The 25,201-nt window shown below is 44.1% G+C and overlaps 1 long non-coding RNA gene across 1 annotated transcript in view; it reads left to right on the top strand.

Annotated features, from left to right (window-relative positions):
- Positions 1 to 23,390, top strand: part of LOC124723173 — a 530,296-nt gene extending 506,906 nt beyond the window's left edge. The window contains exon 3 of the long non-coding RNA XR_007006527.1: positions 23,055 to 23,390. This is a non-coding gene — a long non-coding RNA (uncharacterized LOC124723173). The remainder of the gene's footprint in view (positions 1 to 23,054) is intronic.
- The last annotated feature ends 1,811 nt before the right edge of the window (positions 23,391 to 25,201 follow it).

The following is a 25,201-nucleotide window of genomic DNA, read 5'->3' as shown; positions in this document are numbered from 1 at the left end:
GCAACACTTCCGCAATTATGGATGGCTGCAGAGCCAACATGGCTCAATATTTCAGCAGGATACTTCCGACAACTTGTTTTTCCCCACTTTGCCGCGCAAAAGAAAGTCCGAGACGATATTAGGAGTTATCCCCCGACTTTTGTGGCCTCATTAAGTACGTAACAAGATAGTACAATCCTTGGTAGGTGACTAGCAGTTTACATTCGTTACTAAACAGAAGTCTTTGAGAGTGTTATGCGCTGCCATTACATGTATAAGGAAGAAACCTATTCATTTGAAATGCTTGTTTGCTGTGTGCTTATTGCCGGCCGGTGTGGCCGTGCGGTCTAGGCGCTTCAGTCTGGAACCGTGTGACCGCTCCGGTCGCAGGTTCGAATCCTGCCTCGGGCATGGATGTGTGTGATGTCCTTAGGTTAGTTAGGTTTAAGAAGTTCTAAGTTCTAGGAGACTGATGACCACAGATGTTAAGTCCCATAGTGCTCAGAGCAATTTGTAATCGGTCCCATCGGATTAAGGAAGGACAGGGAAGGAAGTCGGCCGCGCCTTTTCAAAGAAACGATCCTAGCATTTGTCTCAAGCGATTTAGGGAAATCACGCAAAACCTAAATCAGGATGGCCGAACGCGGGTTTGAACCGTCGTCCTCCCGAATTCGAATCCAGTGTGCTGGCCACTGCGCCACCTCGCTCGGAAATTTCGTTTTTGTCACAACATAAAAGGTAAACACAATTTGCCAGGTATTTATCAGTTCTGCTTGTCACGTCATGTACCGTGATCTATCACCTCATCAGTCTAGCTTCTGCTGGTCGAAGCATCAATTATGACGTTGATTGGACCTCTGTAAGCTACTTAGTACCTTCGTTCAAGTGAACAGTGCCTTCTGGCAGCAACACAGCCAAGAACACCGAGTCCCGTCGTATCTCTACGGATCGCTTCGTCACCCATTTCTGTTCTTAAAGAATAATAGTGGTCCTCTACGATAGTTAACACTAATTTTTGGCATTTTTTTCATTCACTATACTTTGACAGTTAACGCCTTCATCGTTTAATGTCTTAGTATCGGAAGAGGGATTGTACATTCTAGTGATCCTCCCTTGATTCTAGTTCACAATAACACCTCGCGCCGGAGGTTCGAGTCCTCCCTCGCGCATGGGCGAGTGTGTTGTTCTTAGCATGAGTTAGTTTAAGTAGTGTGTAAGGCTAGGTACCGATGACCTAAGCAGTTTGGTTCCTTAGGAAGTCACAAACATCTGAACACAACAACAATTCTAACAGTAGACAATAGCACATGTGCTCCTGTAACATCGGAACCAGTGACCTCACTTCGCTTCGGATTAAAGACAGCTGGGCGGCCAGAATGCATGTGAATTTAAGGCGCCTTTTCACGGCCGTTAACCGTATAGCATTCTCTGCCTCTGAAATCACGATACACATTCCTTTAAAATGTGAATGCGCACAGAACAAAATTTACAAGATCCACAGATAGATGCTGCACGCTAATTTCCAACGGGGTGCTGGCCACAAAGCTACGATAAATCATGAAAGCCAAGTGATTTCCGTGGTTAAGAAAAAATGGCTCTAAGCCCTATGGGACTTAACATCTGAGACTTAGAACTACTAAAACCTATCTAACCTAACATCACACACATCCATGCCCGAGGCAGGATTCGAACCTGCGACCGTAGCAGTAGTGCAGTTCCGGACTGAAGCGCCTTGAACCGCTCGGCAACAGCGGTCGGCCCGCGATTAAGAGGTAACGCTAGAAAGAAGCAATTCGGATACATATAGTCTTTATATGCTCGACGAACAGGTAAATTCATTGCCTTTTGAAAATGGCACCCCTCGTCGGAGGCGTAAGTTAGTTTAAGTTAGATTAAGTAGAGCCTAAGTTTAGGGACCGATGACCTCAGCAGTTTGGTCTCATAAGACCTTACCATAAATTTCCATTTTTCCTGAATAACCAGCTTTTGCAGCCTGGACCGCTGAGACACGAGCAGGAAGAGTTTCTAGGAGGGAAAGGGATGTGGAGCCATGCCGGCTCCAGTGCCGTGGCCAACTGCGCTTGACTTCTCTGTTGAGGATCCATGGCGCGAACAGGCCGAGCGAGGTGGTCTAACAGATTCTCGATTGGGCTTAAAACCGGGGCGTTTGGTGGACAGGGGAGTAAGGTTAACTCGTCATTATGCTCTTCGAAACACGAGAGTACACTGCGAGCTGTGTGACACTTTGCATTGCCCTGCTCGTAGATGCCATCGCGCCGAGGAAAAACAAACTGCACGTAGGGTTGGACATGGTCGAGAAGGATAGATGCATACTTCTGTTGATTCGTTGTGCCTTCCAGAATGAGTATATATGCAAGTAGTGTCACAGAAACGTTCCCCAGACAGACCATAACGCTCCTCCTCCGGCTTGGACCCTTCCGACGACTGTTGCAGCGCCGTAAACACCAACGTCCATCTGTCCGATGGGCTATAAAACGTGATTCGAGTGAAAAGGTCACCTGTCAGTGAACGCCCAGTTGAGGTATTAGCGCGCAGATTCGATCCGTCTTCGTCGATGAACAGCTGTGAGCATGGGTGCATGAAACAGGTTCTTGCTATGGAACTCACAGCTCAGCAACGTTCGCTGGACGGTCTTTAAGAAGACACTCTTGGTAGCCCCGTGGTTCCCCTGGGCTGTCAGTTGCTCAAAAGTTGCACGTTTGTTCCCTCGTACACATCTCCAGAGCCGTCCTTCACCTCTGTCATGTCTGGCCCGTGGTGCAACGAAGTAGCGCCCGCACCCTAGTACTGACAGATAATGATTATGCCTCTTTGGATGTCAGATAAATTTCTCCATTGCCACATCACGGGAACGACTGCAGTTTTCCGCGGCCCCCTGACACGCTTTATATACCCTCAACTCCTAGTTCTGCCATCTGCCGTCCCTGAGCGGTTATTGTTTGTATGTAGGTGTTCGTCACACTGATGCGACTGGACCGTGAAGTAACAAATGGTTCAAATGGCTCTAAGCACTATGGGACTTAACATCTGAGGTCATCAGTCCCCTAGACTTAGAACTAATGAAACGTAACTAACGTAAAGACATCACACACATCCATGCCCGAGGCAGGATTCGAACCTGCGGCCGTAGCAGCAGCGCGGTTCCGGACTGAAGTGCCTAGAACAGCTCGGTCACAGCATTAAAATTTCTTAGAAGTTCTACCATGAAAGCGTGGCATGAGGTCATCTAAGCTGTGTGAGAGGTCACCTGTTGTTCATTGTCGTAGTCCACAGCTATGAGAAACATACTGTTCTCGAGCACACCACCTTGAAAGTTCATTGAGGTGGTTTGCCAGAGAAATCCAGCCGTTCACAGGTTTGGTCTGTGAATTGCCTCCCAGATCTAGTCACTAGAAAGTGCAGCGCAATTTGTCCCATTAATATAATGCAATAGACGGCTTATGATTCCGTCGTAAAAGTTATCACTTGTTAGATGTCTGCTGGGCCACTGGAATTTTAAGTTTTATATATTTCGCGAATTCATTGGACGACTCATATGACAAAGCAGCGTTTGACAGTGTAAGTAGGCTGTTTACGTTTTTATGTTGGTAACGCCACGTAGCGCTCTGTATGAAAATCACTGACTATGTTGTATGCAGTCTATGGCTGGTTTGCATTGTTGGAATATGTGCTATTGTAGTGTTGGGTAGTTCAATGTGAACAGCGCGTAGCGTTGCGCAGTTGGAGGTGAGCCGCCAGCAGTGGTGGATGTGGGAAGAGAGATGGCGGAGTTTTGAGAGCGGATGATCTGGACGTGTGTCCATCAGAAAGAGTAAATTTGTAAAAAATGGGTTCAAATGGCTCTGAGTACTACGGGACTTAACATCTGTGGTCATCAGTCCCCTAGAACTTAGAACTACTTAAACCTAACTAACCTAAGGACATCACACACATCCATGCCCAAGGCAGGATTCGAACCTGCGACCGTAGCGGTCACGCGGTTCCAGACTGAAGCGCCTAGAACCGCACGGCCAGACCGGCCGGCAGTAAATTTGTAAGACTGGATGTCATGAACTGATATACATATTATGACTTTTGAACACTATTAAGGTAAATACATTGTTTGTTCTCTATCAAAATCTTTCATTTGCTAAGTATGCCTATCAGAAGTTAGTGCCTTCAGTAGTTAGACTCTTTTATTTAGCTGCCAGTATTGGTGCTCGCTGTATTGCAGTAGTTCGAGTAACGACGATTTTTGTGAGGCAAGTGATTCATGAAAGGTATAGGTTATTATTAGTCAGGGCCATTCCATTGTAGGGATTATTGAATGTCAGATTGCGTTGCGCTAAAAATTTTGTATGTCAGTTTAGTGGTGATCAGAATAAGTAAAGAGAGAAATGTCTGAGTACGTTCAGTTTCGCTCATCTGTTTGAGAATCAAATAACGTAAGAGGTTTATCAGCACAGACATTTATGATTTTTCTAAGGGGACGTTTCAACAGCTTCTCCCAACTTGATCAAAACGACAAAAACTTGTTCAAATGGCTCTGAGCACTATGCGACTCAACTTCTGAGGTCATCAGTCGCCTAGAACTTAGAACTAATTAAACCTAACTAACCTAAGGGCATCACACACATCCATGCCCGAGGCAGGATTCGAACCTGCGACCGTAGCGGTCGCTCGGCTCCAGACTGTAGCGCCTAGAACCGCACGGCCACTCCGGCCGGCCGACAAAAACTTGGGTCTCTAACAATCTGTCCATCGAAGGTCATTAAACTGTAATTAAAGGGAGACAGTTATCTGTCTCTGACGACATCCTTTCTGATCCAATGCCGTTCCCACTAAAATTAATAAACTTTTAGCGGAGTAGATATGCAGCTTCTTCCCGATTTGCCTGTCGGGTCCTTTAAGGAGCTGTCTGCACTTAATCTCACTGTTGTTAATCATTTCTATTTACAAAGATACTATTTTTCTGTGTGTGTCGATGGATGTGTTACATTCTGATGCTGAGTAGCGTACTAAGGAAGCTGAGGCACGTCCGTCAATAAGATACAGTTCTTTTCTGCATAAAAGCATGTACGCACATGAGGGTGTTAAACGAGCAGTAACTCAGGTTCCACTGGGAGTAAAGGGAAATCATAAGGAATCTGAATCCAGAGAGACGTAGCAAGATTTGATTCTGGCCTAAAGATGATGTCCAATACTCCTTACCCGACTCCGTCAGTAGAGTCATGACAATCGAACTCTCACAATCAGCTAAGCCAAGTTACTAGTGATTCGGAAGCGATTGTCAGTAACAATGTAAAAATGACAGAGCAAGAATGGGAGGCTTGGATTTGTTGGAATGAATCTGGGAAAGTGCGGTGCATCTGCAAAGGAAATCTCATAGAAGACATTAGCCTGAAGAGTTCTAGAGTACTGTTACAGCACTCGGAGTGCTTAATTAGTATGTATTATAGCATAATTCGAAATAATTCAAAAACATATTGCTAGGATGCTAGGATGGCCAGAAGGGAATTTAAACCGACGTCATCAGAGGTGATTCTCTGCCTCGTGATGACTGGGTGTTGTGTGATGTCCTTAGGTTAGATAGGTTTAAGTAGTTCTAAGTTCTAGGGGACTGATGACCATAGATGTTAAGTCCCATAGTGCTCAGAGCTATTTGAACCATTTGTCATCAGAGGTGACTCGAGCGGCTAAACCACTGCGTCATTTGTCTCGGCCGCATTACTCTACATACTGAAGACTACTGCTGATGTTAGTAAAAGGTGCCTGGCAAATAATAATAAAGCTGAATTGGTTTTTGAAGACAAAAACTGGGATCTGATCCAGAACTGGATACTCTCTCAGAAAACAAAGGAAGAAAGTGTAGACATCGTCGTCGTTGTCTTCTTATTTTGTTTGTCTAACCTGATCAGATTAGAGCCTTCATTCCCTCTCTTACATGGGCATAGGAATTTTCATTCACCATACATTTTACACCACAGTTACGTAAAGAACGGTAGCAATTTTGCTATGATACATATTAAAAATTATTTGAAACAACATTTGAATGTCTCTATGTCATTCGTAATAACAGCGATAATATTAAGAATAACAGCACTATTATTAAATAATGATAACAATATTGATAGTAGGAGATGTATATGTGTGTGTACGGAAGTGAGATTTTATGATACAGCGAGTTTTTAGGGCAAGATATCCAGGTAGGCTGCTGCTGCAAGGGGCTTAGGAAACACATGAACTGAGAATTTCAGTGTTCCGTCTTTACAACAATTGCATCTACCGGTTATTGCCAATAAACCTTCGGGTATAATTACACTAAATGGCAATTGGATCGTCAATATAAACTTGTCAACAGTCCGCAAGTGTTGACAAGCGTCTGTTAATAATAGATGTGCCGGTAGACAGTTGTAGAATCGTAGAGATGGCACCAGCCAATCCTGTCTGGTGACAGGGATTGATGCAGTTGCGGAGGACGTTAACAAGTGGGTGCGCGGAAGGATGTTTTCGGGCGGCTGTGAGGCAGGGCGGCGGCGGCGGCGGCGGCGGCGCTCACAAAGGCGTCTAAGCCCGCCCAAATGACCAATGGCTGTTTTTGCGGAACGTCTGTTGTGAAAGGTGAGCTCTCGGCTGTGGGCTCTCGGCCGCTACCTGAGCCGGGAAGGCCGCCGCGGGCTCCAACAAAGCGGCTAGCCAAATATTGGCACGGCTCCCGCTTGCATCATCTGTCACGCTGCAGCTCCATTCACACAAGTAACTCGACACATGTTGACACGATGCAAGCGGGGGTACAACAAGCCGTACTCGCTGGCTGACAGACACACAAAACTAACGCTCATTCAAAGCAAAAGTTCTCTGCCGCACAGTTGACAATATTTTAGAATATTACGAAATACACTGAAAAGCCAAAGAAGCTGGCACACTTACCTAAAATACTATAGGGCCCCCGCGAGCACGACTAATTTCCGAAGTAGTGATGGAGGGAACTGACACCACGAATCGCCGCGCTGGATTAGCCGAGCGGTGGGCAACATTACGCCACATTTTGCGCATGTATCAACATTTATCGTGGAACTTAGTTATATCAGAGACGAGCTTCCGCGCGCGAGACTGCCTTGTGCGAAGGATTTTCATGTTTGGCTGCTACGACGGATAAGTCGTAATGTCATTGAACTCAAACACCCCAAGTTGCATTGGCCGAAGATTTGGAGACATGTGCACCAATAATTCCTTCCTACCTTCGTTCGGGCACTGTGGTTCTCTGTCGCCTGTGGCAAGTTCAACACCAACCAACGGCTCCATGCAATTGGACTAGTGTACACTCCACTATGCCCGAAATGTCGCCAAGTGGATGACGACCATAACCGCTTAACTTGTATTGCGGTGGAGGACGTATGGCTCCCAGGAAGACAGGTGGTGGCTTGCTACCTCCGTATGACCCCGCAACATATTACACCTGCTTCCTTCTTACATCCGGAGAGTGACTACTTTCCGGTGACTAAATCACAGTCGATCATCTGGGTCAAAGGTTGGACGATCGCGTACCTCTATGGGGATGCTGCCAAGTCGCGACTTGACATTTGGTATTTCTTGCAGCAAGCCCACAATAAGTTTCATAGATGGTCACACTATCGGAAAACCTTTGCCAACTATCTTCAGGCAGTCTTCCTCGACCCCCCACGCAGTTGGGATGTGCCGGGTGCAGTCGGTGTACACATTTGACAGCTGATAATGAACCACACACTTCTCTCACCGTTCAATATGTATTGCACATACTATACCATGAAATGATCTACATGTTCCTTTCAACAGAGTGATAAAAAAAAGCGGTCTAGGCGCTGCAGACATGGACGGTGCGGCTGGTCCGAAGGAGGTTCGAGTCCTCCCTCGGTGTGCGTGTTTGTCCTTAGGATAATTTAGATTAAGTAGTGTGTAAGCTTAGGGACTGATGACCTTAGCAGTTAAGTCCCATACGATTTCACACACATTTGAACATTTGAACATTTTGACACCATGAATCGTGCAGGGCTGTCCATAAGCGCCGGCCAGAGTGGCCGAGCGGTTCTTGGAGCTACAGTCGGGAACCGCGCGACCGCTGCGGTCGCAGGTTCGAATCCTGTCTCGGGCGTGGATGTGTGTGATGTCCTTAGGTTAGTTAGGTTTAAGTAGTTCTAGGTTCTAGGGGACTGATGACCTCAGCAGTTAAGTCCCATAGTGCTCAGAGCCATTTGAACCATTTTCTCCATAAGCCCGTATGTGCTCGAGACGGGGAGATCTCTTGTGAACAATATGCTGCAAGGCATCCCATATATGATCAATAATGTTAAGGTCTGGGGAATTTGGTGGCCAGTGGAAGTGTTTAAAGTCAAAAGAGTGTTCCTGGAGCCACTCTGTAGCAATTCTGGACGTATCGGGTGTCGCATTGTCCTGCTGGAATTGCGCTAACCCGTCGGAATGCACAATGAACATGAATGGATGCAGGTGATCAGACAGGATACTTACGTATATGTCACCTATCAGAGTCGTATATAGAGATATCAGGAATCCCATATCACCCCAACTGCACACACTCACACCACTACAGTCCCTTACTGACGTGCAGGGTCCATGGACTCATGAAGTTGTCTCCATATCTGTACGCGTCTATCCACTCGATACAATTTGAGACGACACTCGTCCGACCAGGCAAGATGTTTGCAGTCATCAACAGTCCAATGTCAGTGTTGACGGGCTCAGACGAGGCGTAAAGCTTTGTGTCGTGTAGTGATCAGTAGCACACGAGTGGGTTAAAAAAATGGTTCAAATGCTCTGAGCACTATGGGACTTAACATCTGAGGTCATCAGTCCCCTAGAACTTATAACTACTTAAACCTAACTAACCTAAGAACATCACACACGTCCCTGCCTGAGGCAGAATTCGAACCTGCGACCGTAGCGGTCGCGCGGCCTCAGACTGTAGCGCCTAGAACCGCTCGGCCACCCCGGCCGGCAACACACGAGTGCGCCTTCTACTCCGAAAGCCTATATCGGTGATGTTTCGTCGAATGGTTCACACAGTGGCACTTGTTGATGGCACATCACTGAAATCTGCAGCAATGTGCGGAAGGGTTACACTTCTGTCACGTTGAACGAATTTTTTCAGTCGTTGTTCGTCTCATTCCTGCAGACACTCTTTCTGGCAGCAGCGATGTTGGAGATTTGATGTTTTACCGGATTTCTGATATTCACGGTACACTCGTGAAATGGTTGTACGGGAAAATCCCTCGCTACCTCGGAGATGCTATGTCCCATCGCTCGTGCGCCGACTATAACCCCACGTTGAAACTGACAGCAGCAGTGACCGTTCTAACAACTTCTCCAGACACTTGTTGTCTTATATAGGCGTTGCAGACCGCAACCCCGTATTCTGCCTGTTTCCATATATCTATATTTTAATACGCATGTCTATACCAGTTTCTTTGGCACTGAAGCGTAAATATCTAGCAATAGTGACTCTCGCAAATTTCGGAAGCTGATTACTAGCACTTAGATGCTGACGGCCAGTTTTTTGCCTTATGTTACGTTTGTATCGATAACAATTTCGAAGATGAATGTACTATTATTCAATATTTCGCTGCGTTTTTCGTATCGTACTTGTGCAGCTGACAGATATACAGTGTACTTACTTCAGGAGGGTTTAATTTTTTATCGAGATAACTGTCATCGGTGATTTAGGATTATAGTTTTCTTCAACAGCCTCCACCTGCCAGCTTTTGCACCCTTCCCCCTTACGTTCTCCGCCCTACACACAACAAAGCTCGCCGCCAAGGTCACGTCCGGCACCACACAAACAACTTGCCACTCCAAAACTTAAAACAAGAGAAGTTGTTAACTACAAGAATGTTGTAGATCGTCAACAAGGGACTGTTTAACAAGGAAAGTGACTGATTTGTTGTGTTAATATATATTCACAAGTGAATTCTGTGTCGTTTCATTTACCTAGTATCACCATACTATTATTAGGATTCTGCATCTAATCCATAAAGTACTGATATTGCATCACAAATTAAGTGACATACTAGATTTCAATTCGAAGTTTTCAACAGCTTTTAGTAACACTATTTGCGTATTATAACTTGATTTTGTAATCTTGTAATATTTACTTAATTTCATGTTACAGAACATTAACTTTTCAATTGAGGTATGTTATTGTTTTTATTAGCACATGTACAAATTTGAATTCTTTCCTTGATGTGTTGGTGTAATGGAGTTGCATCAGTGTTCCTGTGTTTGCTATTACGTGAGAAATATCTTTACAATAAAAACTCCTATGGTTTCGAGTAATCGCAATTCAGTTTCCAATGAAGAACACGTTAGCATGAAGCAATACAATCCAAGCCTTCCTATTGAAATTACACATGATTCATTTATGTCCAGTAACTAGCTTTTCTTGCATCAACGCCGCAACTGATTTTTTTAAACTAAGTGGTTTTAAAGTATGTAAGTCTACGGAACAAACAACGAAGTTTCAAAGCAGGTTGCATATAACCAATCACATTTCAGATCATTATTATTTCTTTACAACTGAACTAAATTTACACTGCAACCGTATTAGTTCAAAACTACGTGTCTTCTTATGAACTCACGATTGTTCTTGTGAGACGTCAGTTAAGGTCACAGAGAGTAAGAGTTTTGCAGATCATCCATTTTACTACATTTCTCTCTGTCCTAGAGTATGTACAAGCACTAGAGGAGCCTTATCCGTTTCATTAGGCAAAGCACAACACCATCATAGCCAGACAAAAGATATGCGTTTCATGATGTGTAGCTACGTTAGTTTCTGCGCGTTGAAAGTCGGTAGGGATGTTGACCTCTGCTCGTTTCAGAAACCGTGTCATTACAATGAAGTTGATTTCGTTCAGTTTACATCGTTGATTACGTTTATATCAGATACTTCTGAAACGTTTGAGGTAGACTTTGGTAACAGAAGGAAGTTATGACTCGTCTTGCATTATTATGCTGTGGTCGAGTGGTTCTAGGCGCTTCAGTTTGGAACCGCTCGACCGCTACGGTCGCAGGTTCGAATCCTGCCTCGGGCATGGATGTGTGTGATGTCCTTATGTTAGTTAGGTTTAAGTAGTTCTAAGTGCTAGGGGACTGATGACGTCAGATGTTAAGTCCCATAGTGCTCAGAGCCATTTGAACCATTTTTTGCATTATTATGGTGAGGGGTATAATCAGGTGTAGGCGCTGAGGGATTATCGATGTGGACAACGTGATTCTGCTGCACAAAAACGCGAGACCACACGTGGCAATACGAACTGCCGAAAATCTCCGGGAATTTCACTGGGAAATTCTGGACCACCCATCATACAGTCCAGACCTCTTCCCTAGTGATTTCCACGTTTTCGGACCGAAGAAGAAGTTTCTGACAGGACAGCGATTCCCAAGCAATGATGACACCAAGACAGCAGTCCAACGTTGGTACCGTAGTAAGCCAGACGAATTCGACCGGAGAGGCATCTCAAATTTAGAGCTGCAATGGGACAAATGTGTGAACCGGTGTGGGTACTATGTGGAAAAAATAGAGTAAGGTACATAGAATAGGATGTATGTTTGTCATTACCTGCATTTACCTTACTTTGGCTAAAAAAAAATATAAGGGCAAAGACTTTCTGATTTTCCCTCGCACTGAACAGAACATTGAGTAGAATCATTGTTCTCGATTTCTGAATTTCAGTAAATTTTGTGGTTACTTTCAATATTGTGAAGTAACCTATGACATAGCTTACTGATAATGGAAAAATCTTTTAATACTTTACATTATTTTAAGGTTTTTGCACGTGTTTACCGGAAGTGCTTTTCATTATGTAAGTAAAATAAAGCTCACTGGATGGCACGATCATCAAAATGTGTAGTTGATAGTAAATAAAGAATTAAAGAAGCGAATTCTGTGCTGCAATTTATACAGGATGAACCAGAACTCCACCGACAAACTTTCAAAGGTTGTTCAGGGATACCTCCTGAGTGTTTTAGTGTAAGGGACTCATGGTCCCCGACGGCTCGTTACAGAGTTATTTCATTTTTCTTTTTTTTTTTTTTTTGTTTCTTGGCCCAATTCGCTTTGTATTTGTAGCGCACTGAATACAGTACAGAACAGTGCAAGTGTCAATGGTATTAGTTGTGTGGCATGTTGGGAAACAAACCTGTTCGAGTCACTGACGATACTCACCGTTTGCATCAGTAATTCCCACTTTCCTCTTTGCCCTCAAGCTTTCATTCAGTACTGCACGGTTCTGTAGTGAGTTTCTATTTTTTCTGTGTTAGTCGTACGTTAAAGTGATACACTGCGGTATGGAATGATTTCTTTTCCCATACTCACCACGTGCATGTTTTCACTGCAAGCAAGTGAAAAGCGTTGGCTACCACATCACATTACTTTCACACCTGAGGATTCTTGTACTTCCCTGTGTTTTGTACTGTACGTTTTGGTGATAACATATTACAGTCTTCTTCACTATTGTTACGGTATTTTCACAGGACAAGAGTGTCTGCGGTAACAAACCCAACAAATCGTAATCACATGATTATTCTGTAACGAGCGCCGGAGATCGTGGTTCCTGTGGTGTCACGGCCAGACACCACACTTGCTAGGTGGTAGCCTTTAAATCGGCCGCGGTCCGGTAGTATACGTCGGACCCGCGTGTCGCTACTGTCAGTGATTGCAGACCGAGCGCCGCCACACGGCAGGTCTAGAGAGACTTCCTAGCACTCGCCCAGTTGTACAGCCGACTTTGCTAGCGATGGTTCACTGACAAATTACGCTCTCCTTTGCCGAGACGATAGTTACCATAGCCTTCAGCTACGTCATTTGCTACGACCTAGCAAGGCGCCATTATCATTTGCTATTTATCTTGTGATGCATGTACCGTCAGACCGATGTTCACCAATTATGGATTAAAGTTAAGCATTCCAGCAGCTACGTACTTTTCTTGCTAGTATAACTCCTTTAACTGTTCCAGACCTCACGCCAGCCTGCGTGAGCTTAAACGCGTGCCTTTCGGCTACCCGTCACTGTGGATTGGCTGTCTTGCCAGTCCACAACAGTTCCCTAATACCACAGTACTCAGAAGAGATCCCTTAAAAACCACTGAAAGTTTTTCGGTGGAGTTCTGGTTACACGGGGGTGAAACCGAATCCTACCTATTAAATTTTGGAGATTTTTCAAGGATATTTTATTAGTATTTTGTTATAAGGGAAGCATGTCGCCAGTGGCTAGTTACGGAGATTTACATTTCGCTTGATTTCTTATCCCCATTTATCTTCATATCTTCATTGCACTGAAAGTATCTGCAGAAGGGTACAAATTTCGACGGTTATGCGCTGCCTGTGTTGTGTGGATATAAACTTGTTCCATCCACCCACGGTGTTTGCTGTTGTCGACAGTAATGCCCACTCAAGCATGCATTCAGTACTGCCTGGTTCTGTTTTTCCGGCAGAGTTAGTTTTCCGTCAACAGTGATAAACGGCAGTATGGGTATATTTACTGAAGAAGAGTTGGCCTATATGCGCTTCTTGCACGCCTTTACTGGATGCAACCGAAGAGCGGCATAAGGACGCTACGGTGACATGTTTGTGTAGAGAAGGCAGCTTGCTGTTGCTAAATAACCGTCTGAAGAGACTGAACATCTAAAGTCATCAATCTTTTACTCTCCCACCCCCTCCCCCTGGCACACAACGGAATCTGCGAACCCCATCTGTTTGAGTCTAGAGCTCATTCTACATCCAAGTGTAAGAACATTTACTAAATGTTTGCGTAGAGGGTGTCTGAGGCGAGACCGGAGTACCAGCCCGATATTTAACTGGCTGGATGTAGAAAACCGCCTAACAACCATATCCGGGCAGGTCATCTATCAAGCCTTCGTCGTTAATCAGCTAAGCGGATTTGAATCGTGTCAGGCTCGTCTCCCCGAGTATCGGAAGTGGTGCACTAAAGCGTGTGGCTATCCGGGGGGGATGATGGCAACTCCTACGCCGTTCTTTTGCATTTGATTGTTGTTGCATTATTCTGTGTTTTGTGCGATGTGGTTTTGCGACTGCATATTACATGTCGTTTGACATGTGTGAAGGTATTTTCACAGAGACAAAGTTAAATGGGGTAATAAACCGAATTAATCATATTTTTATTATTACTCCGTCACGAACAACAGGTTAACGCGGGCACCTTGTACCACAGTGCTGAGAAAATATTGCTCAGCTGTCTAGGAAATGTTGTCGGTGGAGTTTCATACTGATCAAATAGCTCTGGATTTTGATAAAATAACGAGGAATTTGGCAGTGAAAGGACGAGAAGTAAAGTAAAGGAAAAGATGCAAGGTCCAGACTGAAAACAAGCAGGAGATTAAAAAGTAAAACTAAAGAAATGAAGTATGAAAAGAAATGGAGTTGAAGAGAATACAAGCAAGAAAGAAGGAAATAAACATGAGGATCTCTATTGAACAAATCGAGTGTACATCTAAATTGTGTCCATCACAAGGATTATATCTGGCAAAAGTATATATCTTAACTGCCAAAAAGAGAGACGGAATAATAGTAAGGATTAAACTACGCACACGAAGCTCGTTGCAGCATAGAGACTATGGGGATATATAGCCCAACCAACCTTCAAGGGTAGTTCTGTAACTCCATCCGGACAGCGCATTCAGTATTATCGATGGTCATCGTTAGCCACGTGACCCAATCTCACAATGGTCCTTCATTGCTTACCTGTGTTGGTACAAATATCTTATAGTTTACACCGCCATAATCGGTATGCATGCGACAGCATTCGTACCTAATATATTTCAAAACTTTGAAATATACAGGGTGGCCCATTGATAGTGACCGGGCCAAATAACTCACGAAATAAGCATCAAACGAAAAAACTACAAAAAACCAATCTCGTCTAGCTTGAAGGGGGAAACCAGATGGTGCTATGGTTGGCCCGCTAGATGGCGCTGCCATAGGTCAAACGGATATCAACTGCGTTTTTTAAAATAGGAACCCCCATTTTCTATTACATATTCGTGTAGCACGCAAAGAAATATGAATGTTTTAGTTGGACCACTTTTTTCGCTCTGTGATAGATGGCGCTGTAATAGTCACAAACGTATAAGTACGTGGTATCACGTAACATTCCGCCAGTGCGGACTGTATTTGCTTCGTGATACATTACCCATGTTAAAATGGACAGTTTGCCAATTGTGGAGGTTGATATCGTGTTGATGTATGGCTATTGTGATCAAAATGCCCAACGGGCGTGTGCTATGGATGCTGCTCGGTATCCTGGACGACATCATCCAAGTGTCCGGACAGTTCGCCGGATAGTTACGTTATTTAAGGAAACAGGAAGTGTTCAGCCACATGTAAAACGTCAACCACAACCTGCAACAAATGATGATGCCCAAGTAGGTATTTTAGCTGCTATCGCAGCTAATCCGCACATCAGTAGCAGACAAATTGCGCGAGAATCGGGAATCTCAGAAACATCGGTGTTGAGAATGCTACATCAACATCTATTGCACCCGTACCATATTTCTATGCACCAAGAATTGCATGGCGACGACTCTTATCGTCGTGTACACTTCTGCCACTGGACACAAGAGAAATTGTCCGCCGGAGTGGTCGAGTGGTTCTAGGCGCTACAGTCTGGAACCGCGCGACCGCTACGGTCGCAGGTTCGGATCCTGCCTTGGGCATGGATGCGTGTGATGCCCTTAGGTTAGTTAGGTTTAAGTAATTCTAAGTTCTAGGGGACTGATGACCTCAGAAGTTAAGTCCCATGGTGCCCAGAGCCATTTGAACCACAAGAGAAATAACAGGACCATGACAGATTTATTGCACGCGTTCTATTTAGCGACGAAGCGTCATTCACCAACAGCGGTAACGTAAACCAGCATAATATGCACTATTTGGCAACGGAAAATCCACGACGGCTGCGAAAAGTGGAACATCAGTTACCTTGGCGTGTTAATGTATGTTGCGGCATTATGGGAGGAAGGATAATTGGCCCGCATTTTATCGATGGCAATCTGAATGGTGCAATGTATGCTGATTTCCTACGTAATGTGCTACCGATGTTACTACAAGATGTTTCACTGCATGACAGAATGGCGATGTACTTCCAACATGATGGCTGTCGCCCACATCTCGTGGTCATGCGGTAGCGTTCTCGCTTCCCACGCCCGGGTTCCCGGGTTCGATTCCCGGCGGGGTCAGGGATTTTCTCTGCCTCGTGATGGCTGGGTGTTGTGTGCTGTCCTTAGGTTAGTTCGGTTTAAGTAGTTCTAAGTTCTAGGGGACTGATGACCATCGATGTTAAGTCCCATAGTGCTCAGAACCATTTGATGGCTGTCCGGCACATAGCTCGTGTGCGGATGAAGCGATATTCAATAGCATATTCCATGACAGGTGGACCGGTCGTCGAAGCACCATACCATGGCCCGCACGTTCACCGGATCTGAAGTCCACGGATTTCTTTTTGTGGGGAAAGTTGAAGGATATTTGCTATCGTGATCCACCGACAAAACCTGACAACATGCGTCAGCGCATTGTCAATGCATGTGCGAACATTACGGAAGGTGAACTACTCGCTGTTGAGAGGAATGTCGTTACACGTATTGCCAAATGCATCGAGGTCGACCGCGCGAGGTGGCGTAGTGGCTAGCACACTGGACTCGCATTCGGGAGGACGACGGTTCAATCCCGCGTCCGGCCATCCTGATTTAGATTTTCCGTGATTTCCCTAAATCGCTCCAGGCAAATGGCGAGATGGTTCCTGTGAAAGGGCACGGCCGACTTCCTTCCCCATCTTTCCTTAATCCGATGAGACCGATGACCTCGCTGTCTGGTCTCCTTCCCCAAAACAACCAACCAACCATTGAGGTTTGATGGACATCATTTTGAGCATTTATTGCATTAATGTGGTATTTACAGGTAATCACGCTGTAACAGCATACGTTCTCACAAATGATAAGTTCACAAAGGTACACGTATCGCTTTGGAACAACCGAAATAAAATGTTCAAACGTACCTACGTTCTGTATTTTAATTTAAAAAACCTACCTGTTACCAACTGTCCGTCTAGAATTGTGAGCCATATGTTTGTGACTATTACAGTGCCAACTATCACAAAGCGCAAAAGTGGTTCATCTAAAACAGTCATATTTCTTTACGTACTACACGAATATGTAATAAAAATGGGGGTTCCTATTTTAAAAAAACGCAGTTGATATCCCTTTGATCTATGGTAAAATCTAGCGGGCCAACCATAGCGCCATCTGGTTTCCCCCTTCAAGCTAGACAAGTTTGTTCTTTTTAGTTTTTTCGTCTGACGCTTATTTAGTGAGATATTTGGCACGGTCACGATCAATGGACCACCCTTTATAAAGGTCTTGATCGTACAATTCTTAATTAAGGTAATACTAGCGGCCAGCCGTGGAACAAAGAATTAGATAGTGAGCATATAAACTTGCTGCAACAATTTGGTAGCCTTATTGCTGCCAGCCTCATCGGAGAAGTGAAGAAACTACACGATATGGCATACGAGCTGGGTATCCAGCAAACGAAGGAGATTACACGTGGAAAGTACCTGAATATCCTCAGTCGCAGTCAACATAATTATTTATGCCTGTTATCATTGTTATACAGTTTCAAGGAGTAAAGTAATATGTGCTGACATGGACAAAATTTTTATGTCCTCAGATTACCCTATTTACATAATTTGCTATCTGAGAAAATGAGGAGAGGGTTTAATTATTCGTAATAAAGAATTGTGAGATCAAGACTCTTTTGTATTTCAAAGTTGTGGCAAATCTGTTTGGTCATCTGCCTCTACCATGGAATTATTTCTATATCAAGTAATGTTTCAAAACGCCATGCACAAAAACGGGATTTTCCGGTGCTCATACCTCGGGTTCTATTGGTGATAAAAAGATAGGGCCAAGTGTTTTGGATAGCCCTTGCTCTGGGGACCATTTTTGTACCCCACAGACGGATCATCTTAGTGTGACTAAGTGTCTTAGTGTCACTATCCCACAGTACAGGATCATAGTATGAATACTACACACTTCCTCCTGCTTAGTCAAATGGAACAAGTCGATTGGTCATTTTTGCATTTGGTGAGTTTAATGGGACTTATGAAGGTACAATTAGTTCATGCACTGTTCCTCGGGAAACGTCATTTTTTTTTCGCCTTCACGAGCGGACGAACACCCAGCCGATGATTCCAGGACGACTATGCACAGCGAATCACTAAATATTTTATGATATGTTCCCAAGATTCTGATCTCGAACAATCTTGAAAATTTTCTTCATATCTTTATCCGTTTCTAAGATACACAGGTTCAAAACTACCCTATTTCTACGCGTAAAATCCGCTATGAGGCAAAATAGAAGTAATAAATAACGGCAGACAATTACTCAGATTTTAATGGTACATTCTCTAGGTATTTATCTACAACCGTCATCTTCCCATTTTCAAAACTCTTTATCCGTTATCGAGAAACACGCCCAAAACTTTTTTTTTAGGGTACCAAAACCCAGCCGCGGATTCCGAGGCGGCTATGCACAGCAAATGACTGTAATATTTATGATGTATTCCTAATATGCCGATCCCAAAAACATTGAAAATTTTCGTCTTATCTTTTTACGTTTCCGAAGTATAGAGGTTCAAATTTACCCCACACGCACACGTAAAATACCCACGTAAAATCCGGTGTGAGGCAAAAACGTAGCACAGAGAAATGTTCTGTCAAGTGCTGTAGTATTGAACTACATGCAACTTTTTTTTGCAATTGAAATCCTGTTTGAGACGCAAAATTAGTTTTGCGCTATTTCAGTTTCACATAAGTAAACATCTAAATTTTACTGCCAATACATTTCATTTCATATAAGTTATATGCCCTGCTGCAGCAATTATAAGAAGGGAACCAGTGGAAAACTGCTCCTATCAGAGCACGAAAAATGTGAATATGTTCCTGTTTCTTTAAAAGACTCTGACTGAAATATGGGTACCAACCGCCTCAATCTACCTTCCTCAGCACCTTTAAAATTTTTGTCGTGCGAACATATTGTCGCTTTTTTGTGCTGAGAGAGAAGAAGACAGAGGCGGAGACAGTAGGAGGGAATGTATGAGATAGTAGCCGTAAGAGAGAGCAAGAAGTAGACGGTGGCAGTGAGAGGAGACATCAGTAGTTCTAGGACAGAAAAAAGGAGACTGTGGCCCGTGATGCAGGAGACAGTGACAGTTAGAGAGACCAAAGAGATAATGACAGTTAGTTGGGCTGAATGAGTGAGTGACAAAGGGTAACTGGGAGTGGATGGGTATGAGCGACTTGCAGCGGAGGACTAGTGGATGTGAACGAGTTACAGTTAGGGGAGCTTGGGGGAGTTTGAGGAAATTATATGTTTAAAAATTCGCGAATATGTTCGCATGTCAAAATTTTTTGGAATACTTTTTAGAGGTGCTGAGATAGGTAGAATGAGGCAGCTATTGCCCTCATTTTCAGTCTGTATTTTAAATAAATAGGAACATACTCGCATTTTTTGTGCGCCGATAGGAGCATTTTCCGTTAGTACCTATTTCTGGATGCAAGCAGTTCATGCAATGTTGCTGGGCTTCTTCGACGGGGGGAAACTTTCTAGATTACCGCAGTTGAGAGATCTGGAAACATGTAACCCTCGAAGTGGCCGCCCCTGGTAACTGAGTGGTCTGCGCGACGGACTGTCTTACCTAACAGCCGGGGTTCGATTCCCGGCTGGGTCGGAGATTTTCTCCGCTTAGGGACTGGGTGTTGTGTTGTCCTTATCATCATCATTTCATCCCCATCGACACGTAAGTCGCCGAAGTGGCGTCAAGTCGAAAGACTTGGGAGGCCCCGATGGAAGATCCCTAGCTACACGGCATTTCCATTTACCCTCAAAGTACCTAATATGCGGAAATTTCTTATCCACAGGTTTTCTTTGATAGTGAGTACCCAGCGATACGGATTAGCAAGGCCGACACATCTGACTCTCGCCGAAGCCGTCCGACATTGTAGAGATTGAAGAGTTATCACTGTCCATCCGGTGGCAACGACTCGTGGTCCACCCTGTCTCTGGATTCTTGTCTGATCCAAACTCACCAAGATTTCATCTGTGTTCTCGAGCCATCATGGGAATTCCTTTTGTAAGTCACCTTCGCACAACGAAATCAGAGTTCTCGAAAAACAAGATTTTGTGGCACTGTATGAATCAGATTTCAGTCCGTGCCCAAGGGTAATTCCAACTGCCATTCTTTGTTGCCCAAAAGGTCCAGAGTTATTTTCAGTCGCCAATAATAGAAGAAAGAGGCTTTTCCATAGGTTAATTATAATGTTCTAGAGAACCGCCCTGGATTTACACGGATAGCGCTAAGTAGCTACGGGTGGACGACTTGTCTGTAATATGTTGTGACATACACGAACTTTGTTGGTAAGTGTCCAACTATTAGTGAAAATCACTTCAAACGACCTACAATAGTCCCTGAGATTAGCCGCAAGACACTGAGAGACAAACGCTATGGAAGACTTTAATTTAAAATATATATAGATATTTTCAGAACGCCTTGTACCGTCATCTCTGTTTCATATAGGTTTTTACAGATATGTCTGAAAAAGTAGGACTTTTTCTGCTGAGTAGCTTTCCCGGTTGTTTCCAAAATATTCGCTTACCGAGCCTTAGTTTAAGATGCAGTACGTGCTGGAGCAGAGGAGACGTACCCGAGATACGAAATCCCTCAACAGCTTGAATTGCCTGAATGAACTACAGTGCCTGTAGTCAGCAGAGAAAACGGTCCAGTCCATACAGCAGACCGTCCCCCGCATACAACATCTAGGGAAGGAACCGATATTCTACAGTGTATCACTCCATCGTGGAGTGGCAACGAACTAGGAGTTGCAATAACCACGGAGGTGTGAGGAATACCCACAGTGGAAATTGTAATACTCCCTGTAAATATTGAAACCCTTTTAATTATTTACTGATTTTTGTTCATTTACTCAGCCTTCTGAGCCTTAGTAAGGAACATGTAAATGGTGCTTCCAGGCCGCCCGGATAGCCGTGCGTGTTAAAGCGCCGCTTCCGCAACGGGGAGGGGCGCCATCCCCGGCTCGAATCCACCATCGCTCAGTGGTCAGCTCGCTTCAGAACTTGGATAGAATCGAAGAAAACGTTGGGCGTTCCCGCGAAATCTTGTGTAGATTTTACTGGTGCATATTTGGCTAATGCTGCAGTGTCATTTCAGTTTCAAGTCGGTATGATACGAAGCCTGACAGCTTACGGTAAACAGTGAATCAGAGCACGACACACTTTTCAGATATTGTTTTTGGCCCGTTTAATAGATGACAGCGATGCTGCCTAGTTCTCAGGATAAAATGAGGTGGGTAACACTCCAGGAGGTATGTTTATCACATTTTTAGTCTGCATAATGGCATATAAGGACATAAAACTAGACTACTACCGGTATTATCTGAAATCGTTGGCTACAAAATTTAGTCTGCGTATCTCCTAGTATGTAAATGGCTCTCAAACTATCTCAACAGTATAGTTAACGAGTTAAAATATATTTGGGAGCACATATTTACACGATTTTGGTGGACTATCATTTTTCTACCGTCGGCATTTTCACATTGTAAAAATGGGTCCCTCATTATTGCTGTCATCTCATAAACTATTATCTGCACAAAAAAGTCATTCGAGTTTTTTTGTAGAATCTTTGCGCAGCTATTCGGAATTGTGATCATAATTCTTTCTCTCAAATTGGTAATGAATCATTTTAGAAGACTAGAATTTCCCCGAGTGTTAAAAAGAACTCTAGGACTAAGACGACATATTTATCAAGATCTCTGAAGAAAACTGTTTATTTCCCTAAACTCGGGTGCCAGCTTCACCGGACTCACAATATTCTGCAATAATGCCCGATGCCGAAATTAGTCCACATAGTTTGATACACGCATGTGCCATATTCGAAGCCGCTCAGTTGTCAGTTGCTCGGCTATCTGAAGATGTGCAGAAAGCGGGGAATAATGATTCCCGGCGTTACCGAGAAGATTTTACATGGAAATATTCCTATCAGACAATGATGCACGTCGTTTTTCGTCTCCTTCTGGCATCTTCGTATCCATCCATCTCGAGAGGCCAGAAAACAGCAACTGAAGAAGATATACAGAGGCCACATGAGGTAAAGGATCTGCTTTTCGAACCATCTTCCAGTGGAGAACCCAACAGCGATCCTTCTGAAATAATAATGACACAATCGACGAAAGTGACTGTGACTTCGATTGATAAATGTAAAATATGTAATAAAACATTTCAGTACAGCCATCTGATTTCTAATTCGTTATCAGCGACCACACAATACATTCTAGAGAAGTTTTACTCGAATCCGCTAAACTTATCATTTTTAATCCACCAAATATGACCCATCATTCTGTAATTCCGACGTCGGATTCCTAATCAGCGACCAAAGAAGCTAAAAAGAACGCAGTTTTGTAGGATTTTGTATCCATTTTTCTGTTATGGAGAGGTTGTGAAGCGAGTTCGCCTACTATGCAGAGGGTTTACAAAGAGGATCGATGTGCCAGTGATTCTGTATGTGGTTTTAGGCCGTTTTTCACATCCCACTAGGTGAATACCGGGCTGCTACAAGGTCTCGCCTGAGTTACACGATTTGCAAACATTTAGAAAACTTTCGCTCACTTTCACATGAATAACACTACATGGAGACAGCTGGGATACACGTGTTGCATCCTGAGGGTTGTGGAATGGCCAGGAAAGGCATCCAGCCACCCCTTAAATTAACCATGTCACATCCGTTTAACTAACACACTGACCGTGCATCGATACGTGACTAAGGCACAAGAAAAAGATGATGTACTTGTTAGCTACAGTTAATTAAACCGATCAGTCTTCTACTTTAGACGTCTTCAGAGCACATTTAGAATATTTTGTGTTCATTTATTGTATAGTTACTTATTAATCTATTAGTTTTAATGTTTTTGTGCCTATTTATTTACGTTTGCTATACCTTATTTCAGAACGAGTGGCAGTGACTGCAACATCAAGCGCACTGCACCTGAACAACTGCAACCACAATATGATTACGAGTGATGTCAGTGGCTTGAAAAGAAGGACGGAAGATGAGCTGATTAAGGACGGAGTGAAACTTTGGACTCAGGAAGGATTAAGAAGGATACATGCTGGCATTTGCCTTACGAGTTATAGAAAAATCATGGAAAATATATGGATGGACGCACGAGGAATTGAACAGCCGGCCTTCTTGAGTGTGTTAGCACTGTATCTCCTCGCTCTTAGGCATGGAATGCATAGAATGGTGTCAACACGATATTTCCGTATCAGTGCTTAGTTTTCTTTACAGGCTATTTCTTGTCTTTCTATATTTCAAATACCTGAGTAGTGAACAGTTATAGTTTATAAATGAATGTATATTGTATTGTGTTGCGTCATTACTACAATGGACAGAAAGAGTACTGCTCTGTATAATTTTAGCAAGATCGTGAACGTGGTATTATCTATGAATTCTATTGCAAACTTATGTGCTATAAATAAACTGCGAAAATTGTTTGTCCACCTCAGGAACATAAAGTAACATTATCGTATTGTAAATCTATGGTAGACGATATTGTAATGCTGAACTGCAATCAAAGCAGCAATAGTCCCTTGGAGGACCCGTCTTCGTAAAGCGGGAGAACTTACGAGAGGCAGTCCACAAGTCAATGTAAGCAGACGGGTTGATGTACTAACAAGGATAAGTGAGAAGAGACAAACAGTGGAAGTGAGTAAGGGCTTTTATAATTGAAGTATAGTGGTCAAGCTGGGTGTTCATTGGCCTGGACGACATAATCTTCATTTGATCTTGTTGTGTACCCAACGACACCCCGTGACGTCATCACAGGTACTGGGCCCTTATAACGACATTCGGGAGGACGACGGTTCAATCCCGCGTCCGGCCATTCTCATTTAGGTTTTCCGTGATTTCCCTAAATGTCGCGATGGTTCCTTTGAAAGGGCACGGCCGATTTCCTTCTGCGTCCTTCCCCAATCCGATGAGACCGATTACCTCGCTGTCTGGTCTCCTTCCCACAAACAACCCAACCCTTATAACGATGACGAGGGCTGGTTCCGTTCGTTCTCTTCGGAGCCTCCACACATGTATACGTCAGTCTGATCCTCTGTGCAGAATTCTAACTCATCTGAAAAGACGACGTGGTGCCACAGTGTTGTCGTTGGATGGAGCCCGCTAGCAGCGCCTCCGCTGTCGTGCCAAGCAAGTCGCAACAATGGTGCTGCTCCACATGTTGTCACACTGTCCGTGTGAATACTTACCTTGGTGCCAAACAGGCCAACTTCCGAAGACTTTCTGGCAGATTAAAACTGTGTGCTGGACAATTATTCGGAGCTGGGACCTTCGCCTTTCGCAGGCAAGTGTTCTACCGACCAAGATATCCAAGCACAATTTATGACCCGCTCTCACAGCTTCATCTTCGGCAGTACCTCATCTTTTACCCTCCGAACACCACACGTTCTCCTGCATACTTTGCGACACTAGCGCTTCTGGGAGAAAGGATATTGTGGGATCGTTTTCAGGATAAGTTTTCATTTGGTTTTCCTGGAAACAATCCCCCACGGCTTGTCTAAGTATTCTCTCGGTGATATCCTTTCTTCCATAAGTGCTAGTCCTTCAAGGTGTGGAGACAACTTCGGTAAAGTTTAGAATGTAGCAGATGAGAAACTGGCAGAAGTGAAGCTGTGATGGTGGGTGGCTTCGCCAAAGGAAAATGTCCCACGTTCGAGTCTCTCTCTGTGGTCGAGCGGTTCTAGGCGCTTCAGTCCGGAACCGCGCTGCTGCTACAGTCGCAGTTTCGAGTCCTGCCTCGGGCATGGATGTGTGTGATGTCCTTAGGTTATTTAGTTTTAAGTAGTTCTAAGTCTAGGGGACTGGTGACCTCAGATGTTAAGTCCCATAGTGCTTAGAGCCATTTGAACTTTTTTTTTTTTTTTTTTAGAATCTCTGTCTGGTACACAGTTTCAGTCTGCCAGGAAGTTTCAAATCTGCACACATTCCACTGCAGAGTGTGAAAATTCATTCGGAAGTTATATTCTTGACTCAAGGTCCTTGACGTGGCTCTACAGTGCTGAACGGCCTAGCAAACAATGTCTGTCC

Source organism: Schistocerca piceifrons, chromosome X, assembly GCF_021461385.2.
Source record: "Schistocerca piceifrons isolate TAMUIC-IGC-003096 chromosome X, iqSchPice1.1, whole genome shotgun sequence".
Classification (NCBI taxonomy): Eukaryota; Metazoa; Arthropoda; class Insecta; order Orthoptera; family Acrididae; genus Schistocerca; species Schistocerca piceifrons.
Note: the sequence above shows the minus strand (reverse complement) of the source record. Positions and strands in the feature narration are given on the sequence as shown.